Source organism: Suncus etruscus, chromosome 1 (assembly GCF_024139225.1).
Source record: "Suncus etruscus isolate mSunEtr1 chromosome 1, mSunEtr1.pri.cur, whole genome shotgun sequence".
NCBI lineage: Eukaryota > Metazoa > Chordata > Mammalia > Eulipotyphla > Soricidae > Suncus > Suncus etruscus.
The window spans coordinates 120,467,573-120,485,533 of record NC_064848.1 but is presented as its reverse complement, the minus strand read 5'-3'; the positions used below and the strand labels follow the sequence as shown (position 1 = coordinate 120,485,533).

The 17,961-nt window shown below is 39.3% G+C and overlaps 1 non-coding gene across 1 annotated transcript; it reads right to left on the bottom strand.

The window, feature by feature from the left end:
* Window positions 1-314: 314 nt before the first annotated feature.
* On the bottom strand, window positions 315-447 carry LOC126031990 (small nucleolar RNA SNORA51). The gene has a single exon (XR_007503797.1). It is a non-coding gene; the product is annotated as a small nucleolar RNA SNORA51 (small nucleolar RNA).
* Between the last annotated feature and the right edge of the window lie 17,514 nt (window positions 448-17,961).

Here is a 17,961-nt window from a genome sequence, read left to right as displayed (position 1 = left end):
TACCAGGAATTTAACCCATATATTTACACATGTGCTCTATCTCTATCTTTTTATTTTATTTTATTTTTTAAATTAATATCTTTATTTAAACACCTTGGTTACAAATATGATTGTAGTTGGATTTCAGTAATGTAAGGAACACCCTCCCTTCACCAGTACAACATACTCATTACCAATGTCCCAAATCTCCCTCCTCCCACCCCACCCCTGCCTGTAATCTAGAAAAGCTTTTAACTTCCCTCATTCATTCACATTGTTATGATAGTTCTCAATGTAGTTATTTTTCTTATTTTTTCTCTCTTTTTTAAAAATTTTTTTGTCCTCCAATTCACAATACAGACCATGCAAAGGGCCTGTGTTGAGGTATATATGGGGTGTATTTACTGTACCTCCTCTTTCTATACAGTCAGTGTAAAGAACACAGCCTGTGGTAAGAATTGGGAGGCCTTATCTTTTCTTTATATATATATATATATGCAACATTCCCATGACCAATATCCCAAGTGTCCTTCCTCCCCACCCCACACCAGCCTGTACTCTAGACAGGCTTTCTACTTCCCTCATTCAGTCACATTTTGTTATGATAGTTCTCAGTGTAGTTATTTCTGTGACTGCACTAAATGATCCCTGTGGTGAGCTTCATGTCAGGAGCTGGACCCTCCAGTCCTCCTCTATTTTGTCTCTGAGAATCATTACACAAATGTTTTTCATTTTTCTCAAAACCCATAGATGAGGGAGACCATTCTGTGTTTATCTCTTTCCCTCTGACTTAGTTATTTTTATTATAGTATATTTTTATTATAGTCGTTATTTTTCTAACTACATTCATCACTCTTTTTGGTGCATTTCATTTTGTGAGCTGGACCTTCCAGCCCTCCTCTCCTTTGTCTCTGATAATTATTACAAAAATGTCTTTTATTTTTCTTAAAACCATAGATGAGTGAGACTATTCTGCATCTATCTCTCTTCCTCTGACTTATTTTCAGCATAATAAATTCCACGTACATCCATGTATAGGAAAATTTTATGACTTCATCTCTATGACGGCTACATAATATTCCATTGTGTGCATAATATTTCATTATGTGTAAAAAGGCCATTGATTTTTGTGTGTTAATTTTGTAGCCTGCCACCTTGCTATATGAGTCTATTGTTTCTAGGAGCTTTTTGTTAGAGTCTTTAGGGTTTTCTAAGTAGAGTATCATGTCATCTGCATACAGTGAGAGCTTGACTTCTTCCTTTCCTATCTGGATTCCCTTAATATCTTTTTCTTGCCAAATCGCTGTGGCAAGTACTTAGAGTACTATGTTAAATAGGAGTGGTGAGAGAGGACAGCCTTGTCTTGTACCAGAATTTAGAGGGAAGGCTTTTAGTTTTTCTCCATTGAGGATAATATTTGCCATTGGCTTGTGATAGATGGCCTTAACTATATTGAGAAAGGTTCCTTCCATTCCCATCTTGCTGAGAGTTTTTATCAAGAATGGGTGTTGGACCTTATCAAATGCTTTTTCTGCGTCTATTGATATGACCATGTGATTTTTATTTTTCTTGTTGTTGATGTTGTGTATTATGTTGATAGATTTACAGATGTTAAACCATCCTTGCATTCCTAGGATGAAACCTACTTGATCATAGTGAATGATCTTCTTGATGAGGCATTGAATCCTGTTTGCTAGGATTTTGTTGAAGATCTTTGCATCTGTGTTCATCAGGGATTTTGGTCTGTAATTTTCTTTTTTGGCAGCATCTCTATCTGGTTTTGGTATTCAGGTGTTGTTGGCTTCATAAAAGCTATTTGGAAGTGTTCCTGTTTTTTCAATTTCATAAAAAAGCCTGGCCAGGATTGGTAGTAGTTCCTCTTGAAAGGTTTGAAACAATTCATTCATGAATCCATCAGGGCCTGGGCTTTTATTTTTGGGCAAATTTTTGATTATGGTTTTAATTTCCTCAATAGTGATGGGGTGTTTAGATATGTTACATCTTCTTTATTCAACTGTGGAAGGTTATATGAGTTCAGAAATTTATCCATTTCTTCCAGGTTCTAATATTTAGTGGCATAGAGTTTCTCAAAGTATTCTTTGAATACCTTTGAATCTCTGCAGTATCTGTAGTGATCTCCCTTTTCATTTCTAATACACATTATCAAGTTTCTCTCCCTCTTTTTCTTTGTGAGATTTGCCAATGGTCAATCAATCTTGTTTATTTTTTCAAAGAACCAACTTTTGCTTTCGTTGATCTTTCAGATTGTTTTCTGGGTTTCCACTTTATTAGATTTCATCTCAGACCCACTGATTGTTCAGGAGTAGGCTGTTTAATTTCCAGTTGTTAAAGTTTTACTTCTGTGTCCCTTTGTAGTTTACATCTAATTTCCGAGCCTTGTAATCAGCAAAAGTAGCCTACAAAATTCTATCCTTTTGATTTTATGGAGGTATGTTTTATGTGCCAGTATGTGGTCTATCCTGGAGAATGACCCATGTATACTGGAGAAGAATATGTATCCAGGTTTCTGGGGATGGAGTGTCCTATATATATATCAACTAGGCCTCTTTCTTCCATTTCTCTTTTCAGGTTTAGTATATTCTTCTTGGGTTTCAACCAGGTTGTCCTATCAAGTATTGACAGGGCCGTGTTGAGGTCTCACACAATTATTGTGTTATTATTGATGTCCTCTTTCAAAATTTGTCAGTAATTGTATTGATATTTTGCTGGTGTCTCATTGGGTGCTTATATGTTTAGTAGTGTGATTTCTTCCTATTGAACATATTCCTTTATTGGTACAAAGTGTCCATCTTTGTCCTTTACAGCTTTTTCTGAGTCTAAAGTTTGTGTTGTGTGAATTAATATGGCCACCCCAGCTTTCTAAGGGTATTGTTTTCTTGGATGATTTTCCTCCAGCCTTTTATTTTGAGTCTATTTTTGTTCTGACTATTCAGGTGTGTTTCTTATAGGCAGCAGAAGGTCGGATTTATCTTTTTAGTCCATTTAGCCACTCTGTGTCTCTTAATTGGTGCATTTAGTCCATTGACATTGAGGGAGATGATTGTCATGGGATTTAATCATCTTTGTGTATAAATTTGGTCTGTCTGTTTGTCTGTCTTGTCTTAAAGTAGACCTTTCAGTTTTTCCTTTAAAACTGATTTTGCAACTGTAAAGTTTCTGAGCTGTTGCTTATCCATGAAGCTATATATTCTTGCTTTAAATCTGAATGTTGGTTGGGCTGGGTGTAGTATTCTAGGTAAAGCATCCATTTCATTCAGTCTTGTTACAATATCCCACCACTGTCTTCTGGCCTTGAGAGTTTCTTGTGACATGTCTGCTGGAAATCTTAAGGATGCTCCTTTGAATGTAATTTCTCTTTTTGATTTGCTGCTTTCAGTATTCTATCTCTATCTGTGTGATTCGTCATTATGACTAGGATGTGTCTTGGAGTGTTTTTCCTGGGGTCTCTTTTAGCTGATACTCTTTGGACATGGAGGTTTTAATTGCATGCAGTCTTTAGCTCTGGGAGTTTCTCTCTGATGATGTCTTTGACTGTTGATTCTTCCTGGGGATCTCCTTTCTGGGCCTTTCGAATTCCAATGATTCTTATGTTGTTTCTGTTGAGTTTATCAAAGACTTCTATTTTCATCTGTTCACATTCCTTGAGTACTTTTTTATTGTCTGATCATTTGCCTTAAGGTTCTTTTCCAATCTCTTCTGCTGTATGGAGTTGTTCTGCATTTAATCTTCCAGTTCACTGATTCTGTCCTCGGCTGCTGTTACCCTGTTGGAGAGGCTTTCCATTGAGGTTTTCAGTTCAGCTACCATGTTTTTCAGATCTGTTATTTCAGTTTGAAGTTTTTTGATTTCTGTCTTTATGTTCTGTTCAAATAAAGCTATGTTTTTTTTTATTACCATGAGGATCCTCCATATTTCTATTCTAAACTCCTTATCTGAGAGATTAATATGATGGTTGGTATTTTTTGGGTCATCAGAGCTATCATCTTTATTCTCTGTATATGGTGTTTACCTGCAAGATTTCCCCCATTTTCACACTTGTAGTGTGATTTTTTTTCCTGCTTGTTATGGTGGGGTTCATTAGTTAGAAAGAGTTTACAGCTGCAAAGCGGAGCAGAGTGGCAGTGCTCTTCTGGAGCTTCTAGAAGACAGTTTTTGCTGGGCTCTTCCTGGCCCTTTCAGAAGAGCTTAGAGAAGAGAAACACATAAAGCCAACAGGTCCGCTCAGTCTCTCCCAGTTGCGAGTCTCACAGCAGGGGCAGACCTCTCCCACATTCACAGATAAAGGAGTCACCTCTCTGCTGGATGCTTCTGATAGCCGGTTTTTTACTCATTCAATCTTTCTTGGCCTTTCGGCATGAGCATCTCTCTAGGAAACAGTTTTTGCTGGGCCCTTCCTGGCCCTCTCTGGAGAGCTTCAGGAGACAGAAGAGAAGAGAAACACGCAAAGCCTGCAGGTCCCCTCGGTCTCTCCCAATTTCGAGTCTCACAGCAGGGGCAGACTGTTTCACTTTCACTAGGAAGGTGACATAGAGGCAAAGTGAGTGAATACTCAATAATCTGAACAAAGGTAATATTAATGGGGCTCAGTATTCAAGTGGGAAGAAGAATTTAAAATTTTTTTTTCATGGAGGTGGAGACATAGTATAATGTGTAGGGCATTTGCCTTTCACAAAGCTGACCTGGATCATTCCCTGGAATCCCAAGCCCAGCCAGGAATGATTCCTGAGCACAGAGCCAAAAGTAACACATGAGCACTGCCAGGTGTAGGTCCCAAACGAAAAACAAAAAACAAACCCTTGACTCCTCTATTACACCTAGCCACCAGAGGGACTACCTATTTCTAGAGATTAAATAGAATCTAGTTTTATAAGTCAGTATCCAGTCTCCCATGATGTTCACAAAATGATTGACCATTTTTTAACATATTAAACACCAGAGGACAGAGAAATAGCATGGAAGTGGGGCGTTTACTTTGCATGCAGAAGGATGGTGGTTTAAATCCCGGAATTTCATATGGTCCCCTGTGCCTGCCAGGAGCGATTTCTGATCATAGAGCCAGGAGTAACCCCTGAGCGCTGCTGGGTGTGCCCCAAAACAAAAACATCATAGAAAACAAAATTTTAATGAGAAAATTAAAATCAATAAGTACCCATATTAAGATGAATCAGATGTTAGAATAATTGGTTATAGATTTTAGACCAATCATACTCAAAATGCTTTAACTAAATATTATAAATTCTCTGGACATAAAAAAACTTAGATATTTTTTTGTTAAAAAAGAACTATATGGTAATTCTAGATTAAAAGTACAATAAACTGTAAAAAGTATTTGCAGAAGTGTCTTCAGTTGTATAGTGGCAATAACTATGCATGGACTTGGCAAACAAAGACAAATAGGTAAAATTTACCCAATTTGTACAACAGGGGAAAATAGATTGGAACAAGAAGTAAATAAATAGTCTCAAGTTGTTGAGACTAATGAACTAGACTAAACTTCAAGAGGTGAGTGTGTATGTGTGTGTGTGTGTTTGTGTGTGTGTGTGTGAGAGAGAGAGAGAGAGAAAGAGAGAGAGAGACAGAGAGAGAGAGACAGAGAGAGAGAGAGAGAGAATGTGGGATTTCCCACACCAAAAATTATTCTTGGATAATAATAGTGGGTTGAAAATTCAACTCAACTCACTCAATTTATTCTGACATGATCGACCTGCAGATGATATCAGATTACACAGGTAAAAATTAAAGGGACAGTCTCCTTAGACCATCTTGCACTTCAAATGTGTCCACAGTTCCAGATCATCTACCTGTGCTTCCGACTAATGGACAATAGATTTGAATTTCTTTCAGTCCACCTCCTCAGAATCTCAGGTGCTAAGAACAAGCCTAAGCTACTACTTGTGCTCCTGGCATTAATCAGAGATTCTCATTCCTCCTTTTCCAGGTTGATTAATTTGCTAGAGCAGCTCATGAACTCAGAAAACACGTAACTCTTTAAGTAACTAATTTTAGCAAAGGATATTATTCAGGCATTGCCTGGTGGATTAGAAGCATAGGGTAAGGTATAGGGAAAATGTAGAGAACTTCCATAATAGATTGTCTCCCTAAATCTCACCAGTCTGTAAGCTCTTTGAACTCTTTTATCTTGAATTTCTGTGGAAGTGTCATTACATACGTGGAGGCATTATTGAATAGCTTTTAGCTATTGGCAATTGAAGTTGATCTTCAGCTCCCTCCTCATCTAGAGATCTCAGTATGGGACTGGAAGTTACAAACTTCCTTTTTTAAATGTCTTTATTTAAATGTCTTTATTAAAAAGAAAATGCATCACATAGTTAACATACTGATCATAATACATTTGTAAGATAATGGAAATTATTTTGTAATTATTATTTGTAATATAATGGAAAATTTGTAAGATAAGTGAAAGCAAAGTTATTAAATATAGAAAGAATTGAGCCCGGAGAGATAGCACAGTGGCGTTTGCCTTGCAAGCAGCCAATCCAGGACCAAAGGTGGTTGGTTCGAATCCCGGTGTCCCATATGGTACCCCGTGCCTGCCAGGAGCTATTTCTGAGCAGACGACCAGAAGTAACCCCTGAGCACCGCCGGGTGTGGCCCAAAAACCAAAAAAAAAAAAAAAAAAGAAAGAAAGAAAGAAAAACTCAAAATAAAATGGCAGAGTAGAAAAAAGAAAGAAGAAAAAGTTCAGTAGCAAGTATAATTGTGAAAATTATTGTGTCTCCAATAAAGTCATAACAGAAGGTTTAGAAAGTTTTTTTAAAGATAAAAGATAAAATATACAATAAAAAATGTTTGTTTGTATGACAGCTGTTGTTTACATTTACATAGGCCAAGAAAAATATGGGTAAATATAGAAAGAAAAAATCTTTGGCCTAATATACAGGGAGACCTTACCCATAAAGTATCCTGGCATAAGACCAACTACAGGTTCCAGACATACTAAGTTGTCTAACCCCAAACCCTTTCTCTGTGATCCCAGTAAAAGCTCTTCACAATCATGGTTGTTGCTGTCAGGTTTCTGTAGTTAAAGGTCCTGGTTTCTGTACAAATGTTATGTTGAAATCAGGGTGACAAGGAGCATCTTCTGGTTTCATCTCACCATTAGGCGGCAATGCAGAAAACCCTGCCCTGAAAGCAAGTTGTTGCTGTTACCAAGTCGTCAGGTTGTCATAGGAACCCACTCTGGAGTAAGTCAATGTCAGGGCAACAGTAGGGCCTTCCCTGGTTGCCAGGGCATACCTAAGCTTTTAGAAGGTGCTCAGCCCACCAGATGTATCTTCAGATTTTCCTGGTGGGTAGAACTAATTTAACCCCCATGGGGTTCCTCAAAAGGCCCACTGTGGATGCCTTTTTCCCCTGTGTGGATGGTTGAGGAATTTCCAAAGAGATGCCTGGCAGTACATTTTCAGCCAGTATTTGACTATCTTTCCTTTGTACATATCAGGCAAAATAATTGTCTCTATCAAATAATTTGGCTCAGAAATTCCAGCACCAAAGTTTATTTGAGAACCCCTTTTTCTGGATATAGCCAGCCCTAAAAAGCAAAGACAATTTTTCTCTCTTTTTTAAAAATATGTCCTTGCAGCTGCAGTTTCTGGTAATCAAGGGCATAACCAAAATGCAGATCTTGACTATTGATCCTCCCTTAGAAATAGAGAAACTCATTTTTGGGGATTTGGCTCCTCCCTTCACTTAACCTCTAAAACAATAGAGTCCAGTCTAATAAAGATCAAGTTCCTAGATATTTTCTACTCCCTCCTAATCCTAATTTTGCATTTAAAGTAAGCTTGCAAAGAGTTACCTTGAGTTGTGATCTTCTCCTTTGTAACCTAGAATTTTTACAGTCACACCCATAGTTTAGGTATTGTTACTGTTTTACTATGCTTTATAATTATAATTATTCTTTACCTCTGGCTAATTTTACCCTTATAAATTCCCCTGCTCAAAAAATTCAACTTGTTGCACTCTGCCAGTGTTGTATTAAATGATTAACGATGGGGCTGGATGGCGATGGATGGAGGCCTTTGTGCTTAGGCCCCAGCCACGTGGCTTCATCCCCCATCCAGCCGGCGAGTCCCAGGCCCAGGTGAAACGCGAAATCACTCACTCACAGGCAGGCTTCAGGAAGAATCATCTTTATTTAGGCCCTAGCCACCACGTGTGTGTGGCCTATCTCATAACCTTTTAAGCATTCGGCCATTCTTAGCCCTGCATCTTATAATTCAGTCATCTTCCTCCGAGAGCCCAGCAGGGCCAAAAGGCCAAAGCCTTTAATCCCCTGGCTTCCGGGTTTATCTACCTATTCCAAGACCCCTCCCAGGAATGGGCCGGGTCTTGGAAGTAAGGTCACACCTATTATCCGGTTCCCAAGACCCCTCCCAGAAATGGAGTCTCAGATAGGTATCCTACATGCCAGAAATGTGTTGACCCCACATACTCTGTGTGGTTTCATTATTTCATATTTCATATTTGGAAGCTCGTGTTACCCGTTTTCATTTCGTGAAGAATTGCTCCCCTCTAGAGATGCTGAGACACAAGACACCTGCAGCACCTGGTAGAAGTCCAATTCCTGGTGCTAGTGTAGAAAACAGTGCTGTTTCTATAGATGGGATCCAAGGTTCAGAGGTGAATGGTCAATGTTGAATCTTCTGAAGCCTAAGCAAAGTCACTATGACAAGTGTTCAGGGTGTAAGGCCCCACTGCAATAAAATTTTATGTGCTCCTATCTCTATTAAATAAAAAATTGTTTGCACTCATAAAATTTCCCCATTTTAATGTGCCTATGCAAAAAGGAACAATGCCACATGGTACTACTGGTGCATTTGGGGGTAAAAACAACAAGCTAAACAATCTTGATAACCTGGTTCTAACATGAACTCAGAACACTGGAAAAACTTATCTACTAGAATTCTATACTAAATATAGCCCCCAATATGAGGAAATTTCGCTACAGAAGATAGACAATAAGAGACAGACATAAGAGATAGACAATAACCTATCAAAAATGCATCCAAAGAAATATTCAAAGAAAATATACATATCTTCTTTAAGTCTTTTGAAATAGTCTGGGGAGAGATAAAATCTAGATCACAGCTTCAGCCTGTGATTTGGTCTGTGGAGTCTAAAAAATGGCTCCCAGTAGTCACATATCAGGAAATGTCCTCGAGCTGGGGGCTCCTCAGAAACTGAATTTGATAGTGAGCAATAGTCCACAGTGAAGGGAGGTGGAGAAAAGGTGCCACAGAGAGTAACTCAGCAGCAGTGGCAGTGGCAGCTTCTTCTCAGGCTGAGAATCTATCTTCTCACTATGAACTGTGGGGAGCCTAGCTAATGAAACCTAGAACATAGGACACCTCAGTAATTCTAATCTGGTCACCCACGTGACCAAAGGCGCCCATGCCTTGAGAACAAAGGAAATAGACAAATACTAAAGTAATTCAAAGCAGCTTAATACATCCAGCCAGAAAGAAAAATATAGAGCCACTTGTCTTTGTGTTAGCAAAAGGTTACTAGGATTACAGCTGATGTTTTATTTGTGCTTGCTGAGTGGAATTTGTGGGACTCTGTTTGGATCTTGTGTTTTCTATATAAACTCTCTTAGTATAAACATGTGCTCAGGTCTACCTCTTTGCCCCTCCCTATTACCTGCCCCCAGCTTATGCTAATGAGTGCTCACAGTTGTAATTGGTGGAAAACTTGTAACACCCTCTGACGTATTTCAGCCCTTAAAAGCTGATTCCCCCCGACAATAAATCCATTTTGAACAGCATGCGTTGTCTTGAGGGCCCTTCTTACTAATTTCTCTAGTTCTTCTTTACAGGTCGGTTCTGCTCGAGTGAACCCACTAATAACTAGCAACCTTCATTTCCACACCCCCGAGGGTCGGGGGGTCTCCCACAGGAGGTTGCATATATATATATAAATATTTTTATTTTGAATTATGAGAACAAAAGATGCAAAGAAAGAGGACAAGGTAAAGTTACAGTGGAAGGACAATCATCCATAACATAATTCTCAGAAGTCCCCTTGCTGATATCTTAACTTTGAACTTTCAGCCAAAGAACGTTAAGATAAATAAAACAGAATCCATGTACAATTACTTTGTCTCTCAAGTCCCCAGATTGTAGCACATTATAATTTTTTTTTTTTTTTTTTTTTTTGGTTTTTGGGCCACACCCGGCAGTGCTCAGGGCTTACTCCTGGCTGTCTGCTCAGAAATAGCTCCTGGCAGGCACAGGGGACCATATGGGACACCGGGATTCGAACCAACCACCTTTGGTCCTGGATCGGCTGCTTGCAAGGCAAACGCCGCTGTGCTATCTCTCCGGGCCCACATTATAATATTTCTTAACAGCACACAAGGCAATCTAAAGCCATAAAACTTAGGTAACTCCTTAAACATTAGAGGCATAGTATTTTTTACATTTCCATGTACATGCATATTAGCTTAAGTTAACCTCAAATTTTAAGTGGGTGCATTTAACCTCAAATTTTAAGAGGGTGCATTTTAAGGATTAGAGTCAAAGGAGCACAGTAAAAACGGTGTTAGAGTGGCAATTGTTGTTTGCATAGGCCCACCAAAATATGAGAGGCATGGAAAGGAATAACCTTGGCCTAAATACAAAGAGACCCTACCCCTGAAGTTTCCTGGCATAAGACCAACTCTAGGCTTCAGCAAGTTATTGTCCGATCCAAGACATTGTCCATAGTGCCAACACACTTTTCACACAGTCTCTGTTGTTGGTATCATGTTTCTGTATTAAAGATTCTGGAATCTGCATATCCTAAATTGAAGTCATGATGTGGAGTGTCTTCTCATTTCACCTCAACATGAAAGGGCAATGCAGGAAGCCCTGTCCTGTAAGCAAGTCGTTGTTAAGTCTTTTTATTTGTTAAGGGAAGTCTCTTTTCAGCAGGACAATGTCTGAGCAGTGGTAGGGTCTTCCATGGTAGAGGATTGCTTCCAGGTGATGTTATAGACAAACCTCACAATTAAGGGGCAATACAGCAAGCCCTGTCCAGTAAGCAGGTCATTGTTTTTGTTAAGTCTTCTTAGTGTTAAGGGAAGTCTTTTTTGAGTAGATTGATGTCAGAGCAGCTGTAGGGTCTTCCCTGGTAAAGGAATGCCTCCAGGTGATGTTATATACAACCTTGGATGTTTTATAGATGTCTTCTCTAGATCAGGGGTGAATGGAGAATGCCCATTCTTCTGAGGCCTGTACCAGGTCTTTATGTCAATGTTCAGGGTGTAAGGTCTCATTGCACTGCAAGATTTGTGTGTTCCCATCTCTATTAGATAAGAACTTATTGGTATGTATAGTATTTTCCCATTTTAGTGTGCCTAAGCAAACAAGAAATAAAGCCACGTGGTGCTATCAGATATATGGGGGCGTAAGAACATTTCCAACAATACCCATGACTTGGTTCAAACATAAGCATTAAACTGAGGGATTCTTTCACACCAAATTTCATATTGAGCAGTTCACAAAGAGAAGATAAAAAACATGGGGGGGGGGGAGATCATCACTGTATAAGAAAATATTCAGCAAAAGTTATAGCCGTCAAAGGAAACACCAATAAAATGTTGAAGAGACATAAGTGTCCTTTTTATGCCTTTTAAAATAGTTGGTTGGGGGGCCAGAGAGATAGCATGGAGGTAAGGCGTTTGCCTTTCATGCAGGAGGTCATCGGTTCGAATCCTGGCGTCCCACATGGTCCCCCGTGCCTGCCAGGAGCAATTTCTGATCCTGGAGCCAGGAATAACCCCTGAGCACTGCTGGCTGTGACCCAAAAACCAAAAAAAAAAAAAAAATAGTTGGTTGGGTGGTAACTCCAGGGCACCACTTTGATCTGTGACTTAGGACTCTATAGTACTTAAGTTAGAAAGGGTAAATGAGGAGTAATGATGATAGGAGTTAAGGAAGTTAAAGAGAAATATGATCTTATGAAGGGGTATGCAAAAGGGCAGAGTACAAAATGGACATTCTGCATATATAAAAACATAATTCAATGATAGTGAGTACTATTAATGTTTTTTGTGAGCACGGGGGCTATAGCCCCCCGCACGATTTTAAAAATATAGACAGGACAGAGATTACCAGTGACTTCAAGAAGCTGGGAAGCCAGAAGTTCAGGGCCCCACCCAGACCCTCCCTAAGGAGCTGAATGGATAATGGGGGAAAGCCTAGGGTACCTTCGAGCTCCACCAAGGGGCCCAACTCACCGGCTTGCCCAGGCATGTGGCCCGGGGAAGCCCTGGAGATCTGGAGCAAGGTGGTAGAGGGGTGCTGGGGTTACCCAAGTCCCGCACCCACACTAGGCCTGGTTAGGAAGGCCTCCGGCATGGCAGTGACCTGCCAAACCCCCTCCTGCTAGATTCCCCAAGGTTTGATTCTTATGTTGTTTCCTTTATACTTGAGATTTTTTTCTCTTACTGCTTTTAAAGAGTTGATCTCTTTCTTTCTTTCTTTCTTTCTTTCTTTCTTTCTTTCTTTCTTTCTTTCTTTCTTTCTTTCTTTCTTTCTTTCTTTCTTTCTATCTTTCTTTCTTTCTATTTCTTTCTATATTTCTTCTTCCTTCCTTCCTTCCTTCCTTCCTTCCTTCCTTCCTTCCTTCCTTCCTTCCTTCCTTCCTTCCTTCCTTCCTTCCTTCCTTCCTTCCTTCCTTCCTTCCTTCTTTCTTTCTTTCTTTCTTTCTTTCTTTCTTTCTTTCTTTCTTTCTTTCTTTCTTTCTTTCTTTCTTTCTTTCTTTCTTTCTCTCTCTCTCTCTCTCTCTCTCTCTTTCTTTCTTTCTTTCTTTCTTTCTTTCTTTCTTTCTTTCTTTTGTTTGATTGGTTTTGTTTTGTGGGTTTTCCTGGGTCACACCCGGCAGCTTTCAGGGGTTACTCCTGGCTCCATGCTCAGAAATTGCTCCTGGCAGGCTCTGGGGACCATATGGGATGCCGAGATTCGAACCACCGACCTTCAGCATGAAAGGCAAACGCCTTGCCTCCATGCTATCTCTCCGGTCCCCCTGTTTGTTTCTTTTTGATTACTAAATGTCTTGGTGCTGTTCTGTTTTGGTCTATTTTATTTGACACTTTTTTTTGTCTCTTGAATTTGTTGAGAAACCTCTTTCCCAAGGACTGGGAAGATCTCTGTTATTACCGTATATACTTCGGTATAAGCCAAGTTTTTCCCACGCAAAATTTGTACCGAAAAACCTTAACTTGGCTTATAGTCAAGTCATACAGGCACCGAATCAAATGCACGTAGTCTCCAGTTGATCTGCTGGAGAGGGCAGTGCTTCAGCTCAGTCCACAAGTCCTTTGAGCTGAAGAGGTAGGCAACGGAACTGAACTGGATACCACTGAACTGTTTAACCCACAATATTCTGTGCTTTGTATGAGACAGACAGCAGTAATGATGATATCTGCAAACTCAGTGATGATGACACTGTCTATGCCGATACCCTCAAGTCAGATACAGCTGAAGCTCTGTTTGGACATAGGGAGTCCAGTTTTGAAGGATTTTAACCTTTGTGATTTAGCTTGATTACCTGTTAAGCTATGGTTTTCTGCACTATATTTAAGGCTTTTAAGTTATTGTTGCTAGTTTACAGTTTTTCTTTAGCAATAAATATTAAAAAACATTTAACCTACTGATTCCTCAATTATTGTAATTGTTTTGGGTATATACTTTTATTTTTGAAATTTAACAGTGGTTGTTGCATTTACCACCTCAGCTTATTCTCGAGTCACTACGTTTTCCCAGTTTTTAGGGTAAAATGGGGGGGTCAGCTTATACTCGAGTCAGCTTATACTTGAGTATATATGATATCTCCCTCAGTACTTGTTCTTCCCCTTTCCCAGTTTCTTCCCCTTCCGGAATTTCTATAATTCAGAGATTATTTCTCTTGTCTTTTTATATTTCCTTATATATTCTTATATTTTCTTCCAGGGTTTTGTTTCTCCTTTCTTTTTTGACTTTTTTATTATTGCTGGCTTGTAATTTGTCTTCAAGTTTGTCTATGTGATTCACCACCTGTGTAATTCTACTATTATAACTTGCTAAAATGTTTTTTAGTTTCTTCAGTTCCATATGTATAGATTCTCTCATCTTCTGAAAGAGTCCTTCTTTGAGTTGGTTAAATTGTTCATCTATAGATTTCTTAATTTCTCAGGCTAGTGACTCCTTGATTTCCATTGCTAAACCATTAAGTGTTGGTTTTAGGTCCTCATCTATAAGGTTCAGGCATTTGTGTGGACTTGGAGACTTGCCAGAATTTCTCTCCGTATCCCCCACAGTAGATGTCGTCTTTAGCTTCCCCACTGATTTTTGCATTTAGCAGTTTGGAGAGCTGGAGTGTCAGGGTGTTTAAGAAAGTGATCTATTGAATTGTTTGTATGAAATGTGACTCAAAGTATTATCTTCTTAGAGGTTATTTTTCTAAACTAGCAAGGTTGTCTAAGTATGGTAAAAATATTGCATACTAGTTTATTGATTGTTTAGCTGATCTTTGAGCTGTATATTTTAGATGAGAAAAAATGTCCTAAATCCAATCTGCAAGGAAGTCTATGATATAAATTGAAATCACTTTGTGCAGATGCACTGGTGCCACACAGTTTGGTAAAGGGATGTTGATGGAAGGAAGGGGTTTCAGTTATGACTCCAAAGTTGGCTGGAAAATGTCTCAAAAGGACAGTCCCATTTGCATTTGGTGGAAGGGATTAAAGCGTGAGGTTCCCTATTCCCTCCCGGACACAAACCTGGCTGGCCTCAAGGACAGATGAACAGTGATGCAACTGGAACCCAGAAGGAGGCTGAGGCCCTGTTTGAGCTTGGTGAAGGCGATTAGGATCGGAATCTCCCTGTTCCTGCCCTGACTCAGGCCTGATTGTCCCCAAGGAACAAAGATTTGGCAATCTTAAAGTTAGAAACTTCTAATCACATGGTTATTTTCTCCCAACTTTATATGAGACTCAAAAAGTCACTTCATTAACATATCACTCTCAACACTCAGGAAACTCCAAGATTTTAGAGAGCTATGGGTGCTGATTAAATGTATATGAGAGGGGATGGAGCTATAGCACAGTGGGTAAGGTGTTTCCCTTGCATGTGGCCAGCCCGGATTTCATCTCTGTTATCCTATATGGTCCCCTGAGCCTGCCAGGAGTGATTTCTGAGTGCAGAACCAGGAGTAATCCCTGAGCACCACCAGGTGTGGTCCCAAAACAAAAACAAAACCAACAAAAATGTGTACAAGAAATATATTGGCATTCTAAGAATAGAATGAAAAATGTGAATCTTAGAAAGTACTTGACTATTATTTGGTTTTCAATAACTTCCTAAATTTAGTGGAAGACATGGTCCTATAAATTAAGAGACTAAAATGAGAAAATACAAAAGAACTCCTTGCCAAAATCTCACTGCTTCTGAAAAAGTAAAACCAAATTTAAAAAATATCTTGAAAGCAGCCAGAGAGAAACAACACATTACTTATAGAGGGACGCCAATTTGAAGGAGAGCAGATTTCTCATCTGGCAACAATGGAAGCCAGAAGGAACTGGCAAAGAATTTTTCAAGTACTGAGAAAACAGAATTGTCAATTCCATGTCTGCTGAAAATATTCTTTAGGAATAAAGGAAAAGACACTCTGATGAAGAAAAGCAGAGAGGGTGGCTGGAGATAGAATACAGTGGGTAAGCCTCTTACTTTGCATTGCGGCAAATCTTGATTTAATTAGCATCCCATATGGTTCCCTGATAATGGCCAGAAGTGACCTCTGAGAACAGAGTATGAGCCTGTGCTATGCTCTGAGTATCACTGGGTATGGCTGACCTGGGAGGGGCCCAGTTCAATTCCCACATTCCATGTGGTCCCCCAGCCTACTAGGGGCAAATTCTGAGTGCAGACCCAGGAGAAAACCCTGAGCACCACTGGGTGTGGCCCAACAACCAATCAATCCATCAATCAATAAAGTTTTTAAAAAAAAAGAAAGAAAAAGGAAAACAAGAAAAAATGTGTTATTTTATTTTCCTATTTATTTTGATGTTTTTGCAGTGGGACCTAGGTTTCTACTATCACACAAACATAAAGCAAGTCACCAGCCCTGTTAATTATGGAATCACATCCTGGTCATATACCAATTATACATTTTAATCATGTGGGTTTTTTTTTTTTTTTTTGGCTATATTCCACTGTGCTCAGGGGTCACTCCTAGCTCTGTATCCAGGAATCACTCCTGACAGTTTCAAGGGACCATATGGGGTATTGGAGATCAAACCCAAGTCAGCAAGCACCCTACTATCTCTCTGGCCCTTTATGTGGATTTTTCATCATAGTGGCATTCTTTCGTATTGATTGTTGCTATGAGACCTCATCTATTTTTTGTTTATTTGTTTCTTTTGGTATTGTCCTTTGGGCCACATGCTGGGCCACACCCAGTAATCAGGGCTTACCCCTAATTCTATATTCAAGTGTCATTCCTGTTGAGAATAGGGGGCCATTTTTTGGTACTGGAGATTGATGGGGGTCTGCCACCTGCAAAGCAATAACCTTAACCCCTGTACTATCTTTCCAGCTATGTCTTTATATTTTTCTGGTGTGCTGCTTGGTCATATCCCTATACCATACAGGCACTTTGACTGTAGCAAATAAGAAAGCTGTCTTAATAAAAGCCTCAGTTTCCCCTTGCCGTTGCTGCAAACTATCACATTTTCGACTGCCTCCTTTCTACTTTTTTAAAGTTCCTGAGAACTTTTTGATAAACAGGGAATTCACAATTCACTAAAACCATAGAATTCTGCCTCAGAGCTTAGGCTCACTGAGATACTAAAATAATAGATAAAGCAAATTGCCAAATCCAAGGCCCAGTCAGACCAGCCAGACCATTCTGAAGGATCCTTGCATTCTTTGTAACATTTTATCAGTTAGTACGGAATGCAAAAAACCTTTAAAAAACCCAAAAAAACTCTTATTTTACTTATTTTTATAATATTGTTTTTTAAGCACCATGATTACAAACCTGTTTGTAGTTGGGTTTCAGTCATAAAAAGTACATTACCCTTTACCAGTACAACCTTCCCACCACCAATGCCCCCTCTTCCCTCCTTCCCCACTTGGTGCCTGCATTCGAGACAAGCATTATATTTCTCTCGCTCTGTACAAAGCCTTAATTTCCTATAAAATTCCCCACAAAATAAGTCATACTAACTTAATCTTATACTAACTTCCTTCCCACCTGGGGAGCTCCTTTTTTTACTTTTTTACTTTTCAGTAAGATTTTCTACATTTTAACTCTTAGTCTGAGCATCATTACTACTTAATATTTTCATTCTTGAAAATACTGGAATACCTGGGAACTGTGGAAGGCCACAGAGACCCACCATCATAGTTCCTGCATCATTAAACTGTGCTGTCATTGTCAACCAATGAGAGTGAGATCCTTTCCTTCTGAAATAAGGAGTAGGACATGTTCATTGGGCTTGACTGGGGGTGGGGTGAGGATGCTCACAAGAAGTGCTTAGGGAACTTTGGTTTAATTCCTGGTGATACTTGGCCTGGCTGTGAGGGCCTGAGGGTTTAGTGCTGAGGTTTTAATATGGTGCTTCTTGGCCAGGATGTGGCTCCATAGGTGTCACTAATATATGACCTAGTCCCAGAGATCAAACTGCATGAATTCCAGTGCAGTTTGTGTTGTCTCCCAATCCTGGAGTAGTGACTTTTGATTCTTCACTCATATTCTGATGACCAGATTTCGAAATTTATTGTGGGTATTATTGGACCATGTGGAGAAATACAGAGACTTTATTGAACATAATTCTGATTGATTTTTTAATAATAAATTTGATTTTATATTCTGTGAGGTTTAAATTTCTCCATATCTTGTATAAATATTCTATTGATTTGTGAAGAAGAGGCAGGAGAAAGAAGGAAAATTTCTTTGGTCATTGTCCTCAAATTG